This window comes from Notechis scutatus, chromosome 4, assembly GCF_049901735.1.
Source record: "Notechis scutatus isolate UNSWTSFEM ecotype Mainland chromosome 4, rNotScu1.2, whole genome shotgun sequence".
Lineage (NCBI taxonomy): Eukaryota > Metazoa > Chordata > Lepidosauria > Squamata > Elapidae > Notechis > Notechis scutatus.
The window spans coordinates 134,481,115-134,500,315 of record NC_142012.1 but is presented as its reverse complement, the minus strand read 5'-3'; positions in this window follow the sequence as shown (position 1 = coordinate 134,500,315).

Below are 19,201 nucleotides of genomic sequence, written 5' to 3'. Positions count from 1 at the left end.
TCAAAGAAGTTAGATAGGATCATTCCTGTAGAGGATGTTTTGAATTGCTTGATACTTTTTAATAGAAGCATTATTTATAATATTGATTTACACTCTAGGGGATATGTGCCATTAACTTTTTCAAAAACTATCTTAGGTCATGGGACAACTGAAACATCTGCTTATGTACCTCTTCAAAAATATTGTATTTCAATCTTGAATATTTTTGACCACATGTGATTAGTTACAAAGAAAGAATTTGTAATGCAGGTGATCCTTTTAGATGTAGTTGGATAACTTTATTAAACATTGGACTTCTTATCGATTCCCTTTATGCTTCTTAAACCATCCTTGGAACTGATCCTAAGCACTCAGTTATGTGTTGCAAGGATCACTCATACAATATTCTATTTTCCATATTTAACTGCAAATGTCTGCATGAATTAAATGGATTCATTTGTTTCAGCTGCAAACATAAGTAAATGCATTGTTTGCTACACCACAAAATATGCCATCCAGAAAGGTTTTTGGATTACTGTTTATTCTGAGTCACAATTACTTCCCTAGCAAATTAATAACAGTTATGTCTCAGCACAATTTTTCATTTGGTTAATTATTTTCTTTACAAGTTTGTATCAAAGTTAATTAGGGATTTCACAATCCATCATCCTGACATCAAAATAGAAATAAAGAAGCAGCATTCAACTTTATAGCTAAACCACAGCATAGAGATTGGAATGCAGGAAATAGTTCTTAACAAGGCTATGTTTGTAGGAAGCCATATATTTAAAGGATATCCACAGTACAATTTTGGTTTAAATCAGGCCCACAGAATTCAATGTTATTTATAGACTACTACTTTTCATGCATAAGGCAAAGAGAAATTTACTGAATATTACAAAAATTCAAAATAAATACAATATATGAACATAAAATGCTGTTCATTTCACACAGAATAGAATAGAATAGAATAGAATAGAATAGAATAGAATAGAATAGAATAGAATAGAATAGAATAGAATAGAATAGAATAGAATACTTTATTGGCCAAGTGTGATTGGACACACAAGGAATTTGTCTTGGTATAAATACTCTCAGTTTACATAAAAGAAAAGATACATTCATTAAGAATCAAGAATCATAATGTACAACACTTAATGATAGTCATAGGGTACAATCAGCAATCAAATCATACTAGGAAACAGTCAATATAAATCATAAGGATACAAGCGACAAATTACAGTCCTACAATCACAAGTGGGAGGGGATGGGTGATAAGGAGTGATGAGAAGATTAACAGTAATAGTAGTGCAGACTTTGTAATAGTTGAATGGTGTTGAGGGAATTGTTTAGCAGAGTGATGGCTTTCGTGAAAAAAAACTGTCCTTGTGTCTAGTTGTTCTGGTGTGCAGTGCTCTATAGCATCGCTTTGAGGGACTTGTGCAGTATACAGGTCATCGATTGAAGGCAGGTGAGTAGTAATTGTTTTTTCTGCAGTCCTAACTATCCTCTGAAGTCTGTGTCTGTCCTGTTGGGTTGCAGAACCAAACCAGAGAGTTATAGAGGTGCAGATAATAGACTCAATAATTCCTCTGTAGAACTGTATCACCAGCTCCTTGGGCAGTTTGAGCTTTCTGAATTGGTGCAGAAAGAACATTCTTTGTTGTGCTTTTTTGTCCATTTTAGGTCATGTGATATAGTAGAGCCTAGAAATTTGAACAGTCTCTACTGTTGATATTGTGTTGTCTAGTATTGTAAGAAGTGGTAGTATGGGAGGGTTTCTTCTAAAGCAGGGGTCGCCAACCCTTTGGAACTCAGGGGCCACAAAACTCATAATTTTAGATCCCAGAGACCACTAATTGGTTCTGTGGGTGTGGCCTAATTTGTGGGTGTGGCTTGGTGGTCATGTGACTGGCTGGGCATGGCTTGTATGTAAATATTATAAATATTTATATAAATATTGAATTTTTTATAAAAAAAGAGCAACTTTTACCCAAAATCAGGAAAAACAGATTGAGTTACTTACAGAATCATAGATTCATTCAGAAATTTATTTGCCATTGGCTAGCTCAGTCTGTTACATAAAATTTGCTAGCAAGCAAACTCAAAATTAACTCACATCACACCATGCATGTAAATATTGAATTTTTTATTTTAAAAAAAGAGCAACTTTTACCCAAAATCAGGCAAAGCAGGCAGATTTAGTTGCTCACAGAATCATTCAGTGATCTATCTATCTGCCATTGGCAAGCTCAGTCTCTCAAATTTGCTTGCAAGCAAACCTTCAGTCCTAAGGGAGGTTCGGCTGTACTTAAAAGCAGAGCCAAAGATCTAAAGCAGGGGTAGTCAACCTTTTTATACCTACCGCCCACTTTTGTATCTCTGTTAGTAGTAAAATTTTCTAACCGCCTACCGGTTCCACAGTAATGATGATTTATAAAGTAGGAGACAAAACCCCTACCACCCACCATGAAAGCTGGAACGCCCACTAATGGGCGGTTGGGACCAAGTTGACTACCACTGATCTAAAGACTAGCTAGAAAGCAAGAAATCCAACCATTTTCTGCTTCCTAGCTAATCTAAATATCCTGGCACAGCAGAACAGATGATGGTCGGGAAAAGGAAAAATAGCAATTTAGCAGGCAAGTTTGCCAGGTAAGGAGTGAGTGGACAGGGGGGGTTCCTGCAGGCCATGTGGGCGGCATAGCCTTGTGTTTCTGCACAGCCTGGATTAATTGCTTTGGAGAGGGGTGCTCTGGGGGTGAGATTTCTCTGCAGCCCACCAAAAATTTCCCACAGCCCACCAGTTGGTGACCGCTGTTCTAAAGTCTACCACCATTTCTATGGTTTTGAGTATGTTCAGTTCCAGATTGTTCCAGTTACACCACAAGGCAAGTTGTATAACCTCCTGTCTGTATGTAGATTCATCATTGTCTTGAATGAGACCAATCACTGTTGTGTCATCAGCAAACTTCAGTATTTTAACAGATGGATAATTTGAGATGCAGTCATTGGTATATAGGGAGAAGAGAAGTGGAGAAAGCACACAGCCTTGGGAAGCCCCTGTGCTGATTGTACAGGTATCGGATGTGATTCTGCCTAGCTTCACCTGCTGCTTCCTGTCTGTTAGCAAACTTATGATCCACTTACAAGTGTGTTCAGGTACTGCTAGTTGGTTTAATTTACTTAGAAGAGTGTCTGGAATGATGGTATTGAATGCTGAACTGAAGTCTACAAAGAGGACCCTTGCGTAGGTATTTGGAGATTCAAGGTGTTGTAGGATGTAATACGGCGCCATGTTAACAGCATCATCTGTCAATCTATTTGCTCAGTATACAAACTGCATGGGATCTAACAGTGGATCCATGATGGTTCAGGTGGGACAGCACTAACCTTTAAAAGGTTTTCATAACTATAGATGTTAGAGCAACTGGTCTGTAGTCATTCAGTTCCTTGATGGGGGGCTTCTTTGGCACTGGGAAGAGGGTAGAGCATTTGAAGCAGGAAGGAACATAGCACATCTCTAGTGATCTATTGAAGATTCGGGTGAAGATGGGGGCGAATTGGTCAGCACAGACTTTTAAGCAAGATGGAGTAATCTTGTCTGGCCCTGGGGCTTTTCCTGGCTTTTGTCTGTGTAATAGATCTTGCACTTCTTTTTCTGTGATCACCAGAGGTTGTGAACCCAATGGATTGGGGCCAGTTGTAGGGGGCTTGGTGTGTTTGAGATGTGGGTTGTGGAGATAGGTGGCTGTAGTTTCCTTTCAAACCTGCAGTAAAACACATTCAGGTCATCTGCTAGTTGTTGATTTCCTTCTGCCTGTGAAGGAGGTTTGCTGAAGCCAGTGATGTTTTTAGGAGTTTTCCACATGTTTGCTGGTTCATTTGTTGAGAACTGATTCCTGAACTTTTCAGAGTAGCTTCTTTTTGCTGCTCTGATCTCTCTTGTTAATATGTTTCTGGCCTGGTTGTATAGCATTCTGCCACCTTTTCTGTGGGCTTCCTCTTTGGAATGACGTAGCTGCTTAAGTTTAGCTGTGAACCAAGGTTTATTGTTACTATATATTTGCACGTTCCTTGTTGGTACACATAAGTCTTCGCAGAAGCTGACATATGATGTTACAGTATCTCTGAGTTCATCTAGGTCTGCAGAGGCATCTTCAAAAACATTCCAACCAGAGCAATCAAGGCAGGCCTGGAGTTTCAGCTTTGCCTCATCCGACCAAGTCTTCAATGATTTAATTGTTGGTTTCATGGTTTTAAGTCTTTGTCTGTAGGCAGGTACAAGGTGAATCATGCAGTGGTCAGTGTCCCACAGCTGCTCATGGTAAAGACCTGTAAGCATCTTTTACTTTTGTGTAGCAGTGGTCTAAAGTATTTTTGCCTCTGGTGGGACAATTTACATGCTGGAAATATTTTGGGAGCTCATTCCTTAAATTTACTTGATTGAAATCTCCTAAAATGATGGGAAGGGAACCTGGGTGTTTAGCTTCAGCCTCCATAATTTTATCAGCAAGAATTCGTAATGCCTTGTTTACACAGGCTTGTGAAGGAACATACACAGCTATTAGGAGAAAGGAGGAGAACTCAAGTGGAAAGTAAAATGGCTTGCAGTTGATGTGTAAAGACTCTAAGTTTTCATCACAGTACTTATATATTATAGTTATATCCTGAAACTAGCCATTGTTGATATATAAACATAATCTCCCACCCTTTGTTTTACCTGATGTCTCTTCAATTCTGTCTGATCTAAATGTCTGAAATTCTGTGATGTATATGTCCCCATGAATTTGTGGATTAAACCAGGTTTCAGTAAAACAAAGAACTGCAGAATTATAGAAATCAGAATTCCATCTGTTTAAGAGATGAATTTCATCCATCTTGTTAGCAAGTGAGTGTAAATTAGTCAGAAAGATTGAACGGAGAGTTTTTTTTCCCCCATTCCTTAGTCTGTTTAAAATTCCCTCTTGTTTACCTTGTCTCCTTTTTTGGCATTGTTGCTTTCCTCCTTTGTTTGTTGTAATCCATAGCACTGAGGAATTAGTTAGAATCTCCTTCACGTTTGCAAAGACAGGTGGGGGTGAGGAATCAGAAAGCTGCTCCTTAAGGAAACATTGCCTAATTCTTAGCAGATGGTATTGTGAGTATGAACTCCATAGTGAATTGCAGATAATAATAAGGAATAAAGAAACCATTAGAAAGCATTTCACTGAGGCAGCCGTCGTCAGCGCCAACTTGGCTGTTCATTTCACACAACCCATAACTGTTCTTAATGATATAGACAGCTATATAAATTTGATAAATAAATTAATACAAATATATTCCCAATACAATAGCAATTTTATGACAGGCTATTTGAACATAAGAAGTCTTTACATCAGAAGATTTGATATGGATATCCTATCAAAATCCATGTAGGAAAAAAATCTTGTTTTTCACAGAAACTCATGATGTAAGACTTATATCATGAGTTTCTGTGAAAAACAAGATTTTTATCAGATCTTCTGATGTGAAGAATTCTTAACATTTCAAGACTTCAGTGTGTAATTTATAGAGATTCTTGACTGTAATGTTATACACAATTATATGGTAATAAATTATTTTTATTTATTTTTTTAAATTAATCTATTGTAATAACCACCAGTAACAATGGAGAAAACAATTTCAAGTCATCTTCAACGTTCCTTAGAACAGGATTCAGGCATAAGTAAATTGATTTCACTGTTTAGAATTGGGATACAGAAAATGTAGTTCCCTGATGTTGACGAATGATTGTCACAGTATCCATCATTATTGGCCTTTAGGGATGGGACTTGTGAAGAGTCACAAGTTGTCACTCTTGATTTAATTGTTCAAGGCCAAATTGATAACAAACTTTATTTGTCTGAATAGCTGGGAAGATGAAAACTATTTGAAAGAAATGTCCAAGTGGAGATAGTCTCTTATCTTTTAATTCCTTGATCCTGTTTCTTAATCAATGTTTATCAGCTTTCTGATGCTGCAAGTCACCTTATGCAATTCAACTGGAAGTTCATCTTTAAAAAAAGTAAAATAAAATAAAAAGAATTACGGAGGTCTAACTGGAATTTTTGTCCCCAGTAGTTAACTCCAAAGAGTTACTCCAACATATTGTGTTTGACTGCAGTAATATATGATTACAGTAATCTTATACTAATTTAAATGTGCCTGCCAGTTGGTTTGAGATGTTTAGGTTACCCATTTATTCACAAAACTGAAATAGGATAAGTTTCAGGCATGAAATAGATGACTGAGCTAGCCCAATAACTGTGAGTTAATGGCTAGATATAAAGAAATGAAACCAATAAGTAAACAAAATCAAAGTATTTTCTTACACATGGTTTTAAATCCATAGAACATAGAACATCCAATCTGGTGTTCTAATTTCAGCTTTAAAATACCTGCACATCTGTTGTTTTGCATGTCACAAAGAGAATTGTGAACAATAGCCAGAACTTCCCTTCTTTTGAGACCTTCAAACTAATGGTTCAATCAATGTTTAAGGAGTACTGAAAAAAAAGTTTTTCCAAACATGACTGACAAAAGTAATTATAACAATAAATTAAAATAAATACATACATGCCAATGACGGCAATGAGTTCCACTGTCGGCCATTTATGGAACCAAATAAGCCTACCTATGCAAGAAGGAGGAGAAAAAAGCTTTTGTGCTGCTTTTGTTTAATTTTAATTCAATTATATTCTTTAATTTGATTCAGTACATTGACTCCATGCCTTGGCCATCAGTAGCTGTCTGAGACCTGTGTTTTTTCCCATTGCTGGCATTCAAGTGGAGCGAAGTGGAATGGCTATCCCTCACAATTTTTTTCTTTCTCTATTGCCAAGGTAGAGGATTTGGCTGGCTCAACTAGCTGCCTGAGCATTATACTATGAAGCTGCTTTTGCTGTTTGAGAAAATTTTGTTGGCTTATTTGTCATCACACGGACTGAATTTCTTATCCTTTGATCTCAAAGGGGGAAAACTGGATAATCCTACAGTCTCTAGCACATGCCCATTCCCAATGGCCATTAAAATTCATATTTAGTGCTGATTTATTTCAGAGATGCATTTCTGTCACATGTTGAAGAACTTGTAACCCAAAATACAATACAATGCAAACTTGGGACTCAGCATTGAATCAATCTAAGACATACTTTGATGCCTCTGATGTCTACTCCCACAATTCTGATTAGTGTTCTCCTTTCATCACCCATTGGAATAAAACAATAAGGCAACCATATTAAAAAAAACAGTCACTGTTAGTACATGTTATTTTGGATAGTTAATGATGAAAAAAATTGCTTTCAATTCATACATATGATCCAGTTTTCACAAGGATTCAATCAAAGCAGTACTGCAAACTAAAGTGGACAGCAACTCAAAGATGGAAAGATCCTTTGCTTTTTATGTTGATGCTGCATAATAAAAATAAACTCTTTCCTGGGTGAGTGCTAAGAAACTGCACCTACAAAAATAATATCAAATATTTCCCTATTAACTAAAAGCATTAAAATTAATACAAATAAAGATACAACCCCTGATTCTGTACTACAAAAAGTGTATTCAGTATTAAACTAATACTAATCCAATACACTGTGCCACACTTAGCTTGTCAGGCTTCCTGCTTGCTGTGGTATAAGATACTATTTTGAATAAAGGGCCATGAGAATAAGGAAATCAAGAAATGACAATTTAGCTATTTTTCCAGCTGTGTTTAAATTTAAATGTCAAATGTTGAGAGATATGCAGAACTAAGAATTGGCTTCCACAGCAGGGAATGGGGTGGGGATAGTGATAGATAAATGTGTGTTTTAACCATACTGTTCAATTTACATGCCTGCATGTGATATTGGAATGCAACTATGAAAAACAGGGGTTGTGTTGTGACATCAGAGCACATGTTGAATCATATTTGCATAATTGCAGTTTGTTCTAGATGCCTACAGGGCTAAACATTTTTACACTGCAATCCAGAGCTTATTTTGACTACACCTTTTGTATAAATTCTGCATATTCTGACTATGGTACTTTTGCAACATGTAAACAGCTAATGAGAGATTTGACCAGAAAAAAACAACAGACTTGACAACCACAGAACTGGAAAAAGCTTTATTCAAGATATTTGCAAATAGGACCCCATCTCCCAAACGAGTAGAAGACAGAGACACTGCCCTTAAGATGGTTACAATCATTTAGAGAATATCATAGTGAAAAGATTACATAATCCTTCCTGTTTTTCTCACATAGGAGTTCTAGAGACGTCCATGGTTAGGCCTGGGTATTTTTCCATCTATCAACTCCTCCCAGACTCCTCCTAAACCATCATCCATGGAAACCTCCTTGTTCCCATCATCATATTTCCCGTTATGTTCACTTAACACAATAAATCATTAACAAACTTCCATTAATGTCAGGACGACCCAGCATTTCTTACATTAATTCTCAAGCCAAAATACAAACCCCAACTCCAGCCAAGGACATAATATTTTTAACTTTACAGAATAACAAGTTACAAAACATGATATGCTTGTATAAGTGTTCAGAAATCATTCTAGAAGGTCACATTTCAAAGAAAGATGGAGTCCCTTTGTTTCTATACTTTCTTAAGTGTAACAGGCAAGTACATATGTTATTTCCACATATAACAATAATGAACAAAATGATTATTCACACAGTCATTCTCAGGATGACTCTTAAAGATTAATGACTTGGTGATTTTATTTTATTTTATTTATAAATTCACTTCATAGAATTATAGCTTGTCTGAACATTCAAAAACCTACTATAGTAGTTACCTTGCAAATTTAAATAAAGAAAATATTGGAAATCTAATGATTTGGAATCAAATCAATTAACCAAGAAAACATTAAAAACAGCAATAGAGAAGTTAAAGCCAGTCTAATATTTAGCACTTGAAGTTAACACAATGAGAAAAACTGGTCTTTTAAGGCTTTAGAAGAGCTTCACTTTTTCCATATTATTCTTAGGATACTTTAAAATTGGTGGTGATTGTGAACTTCCTTTATTGCATGGTTTGAAGTAAGATTTCTTGTCATTTCTTTGCTTTCTGTTATATGTCTGTCAACTGAAACCTCCTTTGCTTTTCACATTCGTCATCTGAAAAAGTCTCGTGGGAGAAGTTCCCACATGACATCTTGTTTGGGGTTTAATTGAAGCATGAGAAGGAAAGAGGTGTTCTGTTGTAGAGACACCAATCTCTCAGAAGGAAGTTCTCTAACCAGTTTTTTATGAGGTCAGGAAAAAAGCCAAAAGTCTAACATTAGAGTCATAAAAACCAAAAGGAAAACTTATAAAATCCAAAAGCTATCTAAAGTTAACACCAAAAGTTTTTGGATCAGACTGAAGAAATGACACTCAAAGGAGCCATATAAGAACCAGCATACTGATTCCAGTCTAGCAATAGCTACAACAGAAAAAAATCTAATTCTAGTGCTGGAATGATAATGAGTTCACAAACAAAGACAAATATATGTATTCCAGGATCCAATCTGGGTTGGACACCAGGACCAGAGATTTAGTCTTCTCAGATTCATGCTGCATCCCATCTTCAGTGAACTTCTCTCCAGCAGAGTGTTCTAAAGAGAAATTCCCTGAAGATGGGCTCCAGTACAAGTCCAAAAGCTCAGAAAACAAAACCTCTGGTCCCAGTGATCAACCTGAGTTCATTTGTAATCAAGTGGAGTTGTCTTTAAGAATTGACAATCTTAGTAGAGTCCCATTATCTCATGTAGATGGAAAATTTATGTTTCAAGCTATTTGTTCTATCAGAAACTGAAAAAAACATGAAATAAAATTCTAAAGAACATGATATTTGTTGGCTCATCCTATTTCAAAGAAGAAGAGGACTTTAGTAATGTGATAAACTAATTTTTAAAAAAACCAAATAAAAAATGAAGTCATTAAACATAAGTCCACCTAAAGCCTTGCAGGGAGTTCTTTTTTTAAGGTAGGTTATTACTAAGTACCTCTGGCTAATTTCAACCCTGTTTGTTTTGCTAGTGGCCCAGAAATATTTTCAACAAAAGAAACCAGCAATTAGGTCCACAAACTATTTAAGGAACCATTGTCAAATCTTAGCTGCCTTTTAAATTAGAATCCAAGGTGTTTAGAAAGTGAAAAGGATTGGACTGCTTTGGGTGGGGATAGCTATAATTTTTCCTTATTTCCCCAGAACATAACACCCACAGGATTAGGAAAAATATTTGCAATTTCCATCACTAAAGGTAACGGTGCTAAAGGAAACTTAGTTATTTTAGAAAAAATATATTTAAACCAAGCTACTATCCTCCACACTATTATCCTCTGATAGCATATTTTACTTAACTAGAAATAAGGCTGAAATCAACAATGTTGTTATTTTCATTTTACAGGTCTGTTCAATCTGTGAAGGCTATTCAAACATTTAAGCTACCATGCAAATACAAAAATGTAAATTAGAACAAGAACTAAAATACTTTCTTGTTACACAATTCTTTTATTCTCTTAAATATTGCATATACAAATATTACATAACGTACTCTAGCTTGGGAATACCACATTTCATGTAAGTGCCATCCTATCTTTAATAATATTTTGTAAAAGTAAAAGAAAATCCCTACATTTATTCCTTTATTTAGAATGGTAAACAGAAAGATCAATATCTTGGATCATGGATGAGATGAATAACCCACTGGTATCCATACATTAGAACAACATATTTTATATGTAGTCAGAACCCAAATTATATGATACAGCCTTTTATTTTTAAAAAAATACAGTGAGAACTGCATAAAAAGAACTGATTGGGATAAACTGTAGGGCTGATAGAAAAATATGAATTGTATTTTCTTTTAGTTCTGCATTTTAATCTATTCTGTTATCTATCAGTGTGTTATTTTCTTGTATTTTGTTTTCTAATATAGCATTATAAATAGTAAATAAAGATCTATTTTCCTACTAGTTAATGTTCAATTGTTTTTCAATTATTATTTTTTGAATAGAGAACATTTGACTGAATTTTTTATGAATCAAGTATGACCTTCTTCTATTACTTTAGTGAAGAATTGGCCTAAACAACTGGCCTTTTCTATTGGTTTTCAAGTATCCTCATTTACATTAAATCTCAAGGAAAAATGTCAAGCTGGAACTCTTTCCATGACCTTTTCAGATTTGGAACTGTAGATTTTAAAGGGAGCTTCTGAATGGTAGAACAGTAATGATTACTAACACCAGTAGAACAGCTTGTCTATTTCTGACAACAGATTAAGCTCAGAAACAGTACCAGAAAAATAAATTCAATTGTCAAGCATTCTGTAACCAAGGTACAAAACAGAAGTTTATTGCAGGGAGTGTGTGTGGAGGAAAGTTGCAAGGCAGATTTTGACACAACATTAACCTATAACATCTCTCTCAGTGCAATCATATTCATGTCTATTCAAATATACCCTAATGAATACAATGAGATTTTTCTGTGTACTGAACTGTCCTGCATTATTTAGTCAGATATCAGTCTACCGTATAATTTTCCCTTAAAGCAAAAATAGGTTGCAAGAGGCACTTTCCATATAGAAATTTTCAATAAAAATAAGATGAAAGTTCATATTTATGAAGCCTAAATAAAACACAATACTCACTGGGCATTTTGCCATTCCATTTAATCTGCCATTATAACAAATACTTTTCTTTAATGATAGGTATTTCCTGGGATTAATAGGCACAACTATATAATCAAGTGGGGGAAAAGAGACATATATATAATTTTGTTCACTTTCAGGGACTTTATGGCCCCTTTTTGTTTCCAAACATTAGCCTTTTATTATGAGATTTGAAAAAAGAGAAGGCAAAGAGTTGCAGCACCCATACTCACAGCCTAATGCCAAGGCACATGGCACAATCAAGAACTGTGAACTCTTCTAGATGCTGCTGTTCCTCATATGGAAGCTGTTAAATTACTTCAGGGCTTTTGACTCTTCTAAATTGACTCTCATGTTGAAGGCTCCTTGCAGCAGAAAAATCAAAGAGAAATCAATGGGCCTCTGCTGTCAACAGTGGAAATGAGGAGGAAAATTCAGAAGATGGATTTTGATGATGTTCTATTTCACAAGCAAAAGGAGAACTTATCAATTTCATTGACCTCTAGGAATGATTTGCAAGCTTCTTGAAGCACAGCTGTAAAATATCACAGAAAAGTAGGGGGGGAGTTTTGCTTCAGAATGTTAAGGCATTGTTTGAAGAAATAGGTTCATTTTTTTCTTTGTTTTGAGGCCCACCAGTTTAATTATTAAGGGAGGGGAAAAAAAACACTTGCTCTTTGCAGAAGTCTTCTGTTATAATAGATGCTGACTTTGTAGCGGATATGTATGATATCCGTTATCATACATATCCACTACAAATGAAAAATGAAACAATTCACAATACATTACATGATTTATACATGGAACACAGAAAAAACCTCCATGGTCATCCATAAAAATGGATATTTCTATGTAAATGGATTTCAGCTTTCCAAAGCAGAGATTGTCAAGATGCAAAAGAGAATAAAATTATACAATTAAATAGTTTCCTAGAAGGAGGAATTTCGAGGAATGAAACACATGCTGAAATTATCTCAGAGATTCTAGTTTTCATAATGAGAAGCCAATGAGAAGCTGAACTTTTCAAAATAAGTGATTTGTTTCAGCAAACTTCAAGATCTGGAAAGATCCTACAAAAAAAAACCTGACAACCACCTTGTTATCTTATAGAAAGTATAACTAAAGCATAGCTTTAAAAGTTAGTAATATTGACATGCTGTACTACACATATTTTTAATATTTTCACTTTAATACTATATTATGGCATCAGATTACTTCAGTTCCGTTTTTCACTTCATACAAAGTTAATGGTATATGTAGATGAAAATGATTATTTTCCTTCTATTTTTGCAAGCATCAGATATGGGAAATTCAGACTAGAAATAAATGGGTAGGATCATTATGAGCATTAAGATCTTCTTGAAGTTTGCTGCAACAAATCACTTCTTTTGAAAAGCTCAGCTTTTGATTGGCTCCTAATTATGAAAGCTGGAATGAAGTCTATAACATTTGTCTACTTGTTTTTTTTCAATGCACATTCAGGAAACCAAACAACCAGCTGGGGAGCATATGATGGCACAATTTCCTAACTTTAGCTTCAGTTAGGCAAGTCTGGAATAAAACTGTTGCATCTGGGGAGTTTTGGTGGGGAGAAACCTGAACTGAGCTCACAGTCAAATCACTTCACACTTTCTGCTAATTTGATTCCCAAGTCTCTACAAACCATCTGGTAGACATCTTCAACATCCTGAAGAAAAGAGGCAGGTAGATTCTATACAGAAAACCCAGTTGCTGAAATGTGTAAGAATAAGCAAAACTTACCCCATGACTTTTCAGTTTCCCATTTGCTATGATTCAGACGTTTGTGGCTACAAAGCCAGCAGAGTTTTGCTTGTGGAACTTACTTGGCTGGAACTCAAAGTAGTTGATGGAGAGATCTTGTTTTCTTTACAGCAAGACTCTCTAACAGCCCTGGTAACAATTAATTGGAAATAAGGTTTTTAATCTAATATTACATTCACCATCTTGTAAATATTAGTAAGCTTGTTCTTAGCGGGCAAAGATGTAATCTATAAATCATTGGATTCTTAGGAAAATTTAACATGGAATCCTTCTAGCAGTCCTACAGTTCTATATTCCCATGCAATTGTGTGTATTTGTTAACCAATTTATTTATTTTTAGTTTAGCTTCAGTATGTGGTGATAAAAAGAAATAAAGACAATAAAGACAATTGGGTTGCTGGCTTCTAAATGGGCAAATGGGTTGGAAACAGAAACAGTGCCATGTGGTTGCTCCTTTACTTTCAAACTAATAGCAAGCTCCGATAACCATTGTGTAAACTCAGAATATATTAATGTTAGTTGTTTGTATTAGTCTATTTTGTGCAGTGTTCAGCTCTGATAAATCTGTAGGCTCTCCTCTCATAAAGGTGGAAATTCAACAATTCACTATCTCGAGTAATCAAACAAAACTTCAAGGCAGTTAGACAGATAGTTTTTATGAATACCTTTTGATGTAAAGCAAGGAGCAAGGCAAGAAAAATAGGTCAGTTTTAACAACAAATATTCCACCTCTTCATAAAGAAAGGAAAGACAGAAAATAGTAATCAGGTAAGAGGAAGCCAACACTGTTCCATTTTAAAACAACAACAACAATTCCTGCATATATTTTTATTTGTAAAAAATTTTTTGGACTTTATGTAATGTTAAAATAAATGTTACCACTAATGATAGATCAGTTTAATCTTTGTGCAGCTTTATAATTTATCAGCTTCATAGGTCATTCACTATAGGAAAAAGTGTGCTGCCATAGTATGAGAAAAGCAATAATAAAAATGTAACATAAATGTTATGTCTGGGAACGTGGGCGCAAGAATGGAGACGAGGCATCGAAATAGTGACTCCAACTCTTTATTCAGAACAGAGCGAAAAGACTTGGGCAGCAGCAGCTCCTTTTATAGAGCTGGCTGCTGTCACAACACCCAATGGTTTGAGTTTGCCGTTCTGGGAGCGTCCAATCAGCGGCGACCCGCTGTCAGCCAATCAGATCAACCAAAAATGACCAATCACGATCCGCTATCAGCGGGCCAATCAGAAGTGCAGGTTTACAAACCTGTCATGGAAAGAAAACTATTAGAATTGCAAGCCAACGAGCTTGCTTAGTTCGGAACACCCCTCCCCCCGAGGTTCCATCTCAAGGGTGGGGTGATGTAATCTCGCAGGTAGGCAGGTCGTCTCACCTGTCTACCTGATCTGCGTTGTTCTACCAGTCTTTGCCCGGACTCTGGTTCCGGTGGGCTGTTCGTTGAACTCGGTGGCAATGAGGATCTGACTTCTCCGCTGGGTGACTCGGGTTTGTCATCTCTACTCTCATCAAGGCTGTGATTCTCTGGGTTTGCCGACGCCGCAGTACTGCTTCGTGGAGAGACGACCATCTGCCCGGCTCATCTTCGGAAGGTGAATATCCTAGGTTTGGTTGCGCTGATTGCTGGGTTTCGAGTACTGGGTCGGATACTAGTTCTTTTCCGGCTCCCTCGATTTCCCTTCCCCCCCAGGTTTGAAGTTCAGGGCTTGTGATGGGGATAGGTGCCAGTCTGGAGTGTAGTTGGTCGATATGGTGCTTCCACAGTTTCCCATCAGCAGTTTGTAAACGGTAGGAATGGGGCCCGTAAGTTGAGTTATGGTAGCGGGGACCCACAATGGGTCACCGGAAAAGTTTTTGCAAAGACCGGGTCACCTACCTTGAACGTGCGATACTTGCTGCTGGAACCCAGGGGCTTTTCCGGGCGTGTAGGCAGGGTGTAGGCGGTCAAGGTGTGATCGAGTTTCCTGCCCATCAGGAGTTCGGCTGGGGTTTTGTTCGTGGTGCTGTTTGGAGTAATATGTTGGAGGAGAAGCATCCTGGTCACCTTGTCGTGGATGTTCCCTTGGTCCATCTTGTGTAAGGTTTTCTTTGTGAATTGGACCATTTGTTCAGCCCTGCCGTTGGCGCAGGGTGAGCCAGCGATGTTAAAGCGTGGCGTATCGCCCGGTCTGCTAGGTACTGTTCAAATGCCAAGGCAGTGAATTGGGGGCCATTGTCTGAGAACAAGACATCTGGCAAGCCGTGTGTAGCAAATAGTCTGTTTAGCTTTTTAATGACTGCCTCTGTGTTGGTGCTCTTCATCTTGTGGACCTCAAGCCAGTTGGAATAGGCATCCACTGTTATGAGAAATGTATGCCCCTTGGTGGGTCCCGCAAAATCGATGTGGATACGTGACCAGGGACCCCAGGGTGCTTCCCATTCTGTCGGTGGCGCTTTTGGTGGAGCGGAGCGAGTTTCCTGGCACTTGTTGCAGGTTGCCACCCAGGTTTCTATTTGTTTATCTATACCTGGCCACCAAGCGTAGGTCCGTGCCAGTGCCTTCATTCGCACGATGCCCGGATGTCCATCATGCAATAGTTTTAGGACCTTATGTTGTAGTCTCTCTGGGATGATGACTCTGTCTCCCCATAGGACACATCCTTTTTGGGAGAACAGTTCTGTCTGCCTGTGTTTGAAAGGCTTAAAGGTGTCGTTGGGTTCGTTGTCAGGCCAACCTCTTTCCACCCAGCTGAGGACTCGTGCCAAACAAGGGTCCTTCCTTGTTTCCGAGGCGATGTCTTGTGCAGTCAGCGGTGATGAAGGAAGTGTCTCGATTTGTAGTGTAGATAAGGTTGGAGCTGGGTCATCTAGGACTTCTGGTAATGGGGAGCGGCTCAAAGCGTCTGCGTGGGGAATGGCTTTTCCCGGTCGGTGTAGCAGTTGGTAATCATATGCGGCTAGAAACTCTGACCAGCGTGTCATTCTTGATGAGATGTGGGGAGTCGGTTTATTTCCCGCCAAAATGCCTAGTAATGGTTTGTGGTCAGTGATTATAGAAAAGGATCTTCCATATACATACTCATGGAATCGTTTGATCGCAGACACAATAGCGAGAGCCTCTTTATCAAGTTGGCTATAGTTTCTCTCAGTTTTAGATAAAGTTCTTGAAAAAAATGCAATAGGTGCCTCAGTACCGTTTGGCAGGACGTGGCTCAGGATGGCTCCTACTCCAAACGGTGAGGCGTCACAGGTGACAGTTAAGGGTAAAGTCTCGTTATATTGTATCAATACAGCATCTGATGTTAAAAGGTCTTTTACTTGCTGAAAGGCTCGCTCTTCTCGATGTCCCCAGATCCAGGAAGCCTTCTTGTCGAGGAGCCTATGCAGGGGTTCAGCAACAGTCGCCTTCTGGGGTAGAAAGATGTTATAAAAGTTGATGAGTCCCAGGAAGGCTTGGAGATCTGTTTTGTTTTTAGGTCTGGGGCGTTTTTTATTGCAGCCAATTTTTTCTCAGTAGGGTGAATTCCCTGTTTGTCAAGAAGGTACCCAAGGAATTCAACCCTCTCAGTACACAGTTGACACTTGTCCTTCTTGACCTTCAGGCCAGCGTCTTTAAATTTTTGGAGGACCATTCGTAGTCGTTTTTCTAGTAGGCTTCTAGTGGGGGCAGCTATCAAGACATCATCGAAGTATGGCACGACCCCTTTTATGCCTTGTAGCAATCTTTCCATCAGACTTTGGAAGATGCCCGGTGCTACACTCACTCCGAATTGGAGTCTATTATACTTAAATGCACCTCTGTGTTTGGGCTTCTGCAGTCTCTGCATCTACGGGCAACTGCTGGTATGCCTGGGCTAGGTCCAATTTTGCAAATATTTTTCCGCCCCCAAGGGAGTGAAGAAGGTGTTGGACCACAGGCACGGGGTAAGCGCTCTGCTGAAGCGCGTGATTTAGGGTGGCCCTGTAATCCCCACAAATTCTCAAAGATCCGTCAGGCTTTATGGGGGTTACAATTGGGGTCTCCCATCGGGCGTGGTCAGTTGGTTCCAACACACCCTGGGCTATTAATTTGTCCAATTGTTCATCAATCTTTGGTTTAAGTGCAAAGGGCACTCGACGAGGCTTAAGGCGAATGGGCGCAATATCGGGCTGAGATCAAACGATATGGGGGACCCCTTGTACTTGCCTAGCTTCTCGGTAAAACGTCCTGGAATTCCTGGACAAGGGCAGCTTCCCAGTCATCGCTTTCGGTCTGATTGATGCCAGCTAGTTCAATTCCTAGCGGCGCGAACCACTGCAAGCCTAACAAGCTGGGCCGATCTCTATCGACGACGGTGAGAGGTAGGGTTGCAGTGTGGTCTTTGAAGGAGACTTGGACGTGGCTGGAACCGGCAACTGGAATTCTGTTTCCTTGGTAGTCTTTTAATATAACTTTCTGAGTGCTGAGGTCCTGGCGATGGATGTCAGGGATCAGCTGTCTGAGGGTTTTCCAAGAGACCATTGATAGGGACGACCCGGAGTCGACTTCCATAACGCATGGTCGATTCTCTATGGTGACCTTCACTCGGATTTTCCTTGCATCAAGGGATGAAGCGTGGCCGATGGTGATGGTTTGGTGCACCTCTTCTCGTCTAGTAGAAGTGGCTGGTTTCTGTAGTAGTGGTGCCATGGGTTGCTTGGGCGGTCCCGATTCACTGGTGGGGTGCCTGATGTCTGCTGGAAATTATTTTCTCTTCGGTTTGGGCTGGACCCTCACTTGCTTCTGCAGACCTTTGCAATGTGGCCCCTCTCTCCACAGGAACGGCAGAGGGCGTCTAGGAATTTGCAGTCTGATCGCGGGTGATTTCCCCAGCATCCGGCACATTGATACGAGGGCTTATGATTCCGCTGGTTTCGCTGATCGCGTTCTGACCTGAGTCTGTTGACCTCCTCTTCCTCACTTTCTGATGAGGATTCGACGTCTTCATGGTGGGTGGTCATTGTGTGCCTCTCAGAAAGGGGCGTAGTGTCACTGGCGAGTTGGCGGTGCGGTGCATTCGCTCGGCGCATTCGAGCTGCTGACTTCCTGGTTGCTTCTGCTGCAGTAGCATCGGCAATGACATCTGCGAGGCCGATGTCCCCCTTCACCATAATCTTGCTCTGGGTTGTGGGGTCTTTTAGACCCAGGACAATTCGATCTCTCATGGCTTCTTCGAGATTTGCGAAGCCACAGAGTCCTCCCAGGTTTCTGAGGTCCACGATGAAGTCTCCAACACTTTCGCTTTCCTGTTGGTCCCTCTGGTAAAATTCGTGTCTCCTGATGAGTGTTGGCACCACTGGGGCATAATGGGCCCGGAGGATTGGGGCGAGGTTGTCCCAGTCCATTGTCTTGACTTCTGCTGGTTTTGCAAGTGCCTTTGCCATCTTAAAAACGGCAGGACCGCAATGGGTCAGGAATACAGCTCGTTTCTTGCCAGGCGTAGCATCCTTCAGATTGTTGGTCTCCAGGAACATCTGGAACCTATCCATATACGAGTCCCAGTCTTCGTTAGCCGGATCAAATGGAGCGGGTGGTATAGCGCTGCTAGTCATTCTGCCGCTTATTGGTGCGCTCTCAGCCACGTGCTCTGTTAGCGTTCAGTGATCAGTCAGCTCTATCGTCTCCGCATCCCATCCTCATCGCCAGTGTTATGCCTGGGAACATGGGTGCAAGAACGGAGACGAGGCATCAAAATAGTGACTCCAACTCTTTATTAGTGACTTCAGAACAGAGCGAAAAGACTTGGGCAGCAGCAGCTCCTTTTATAGA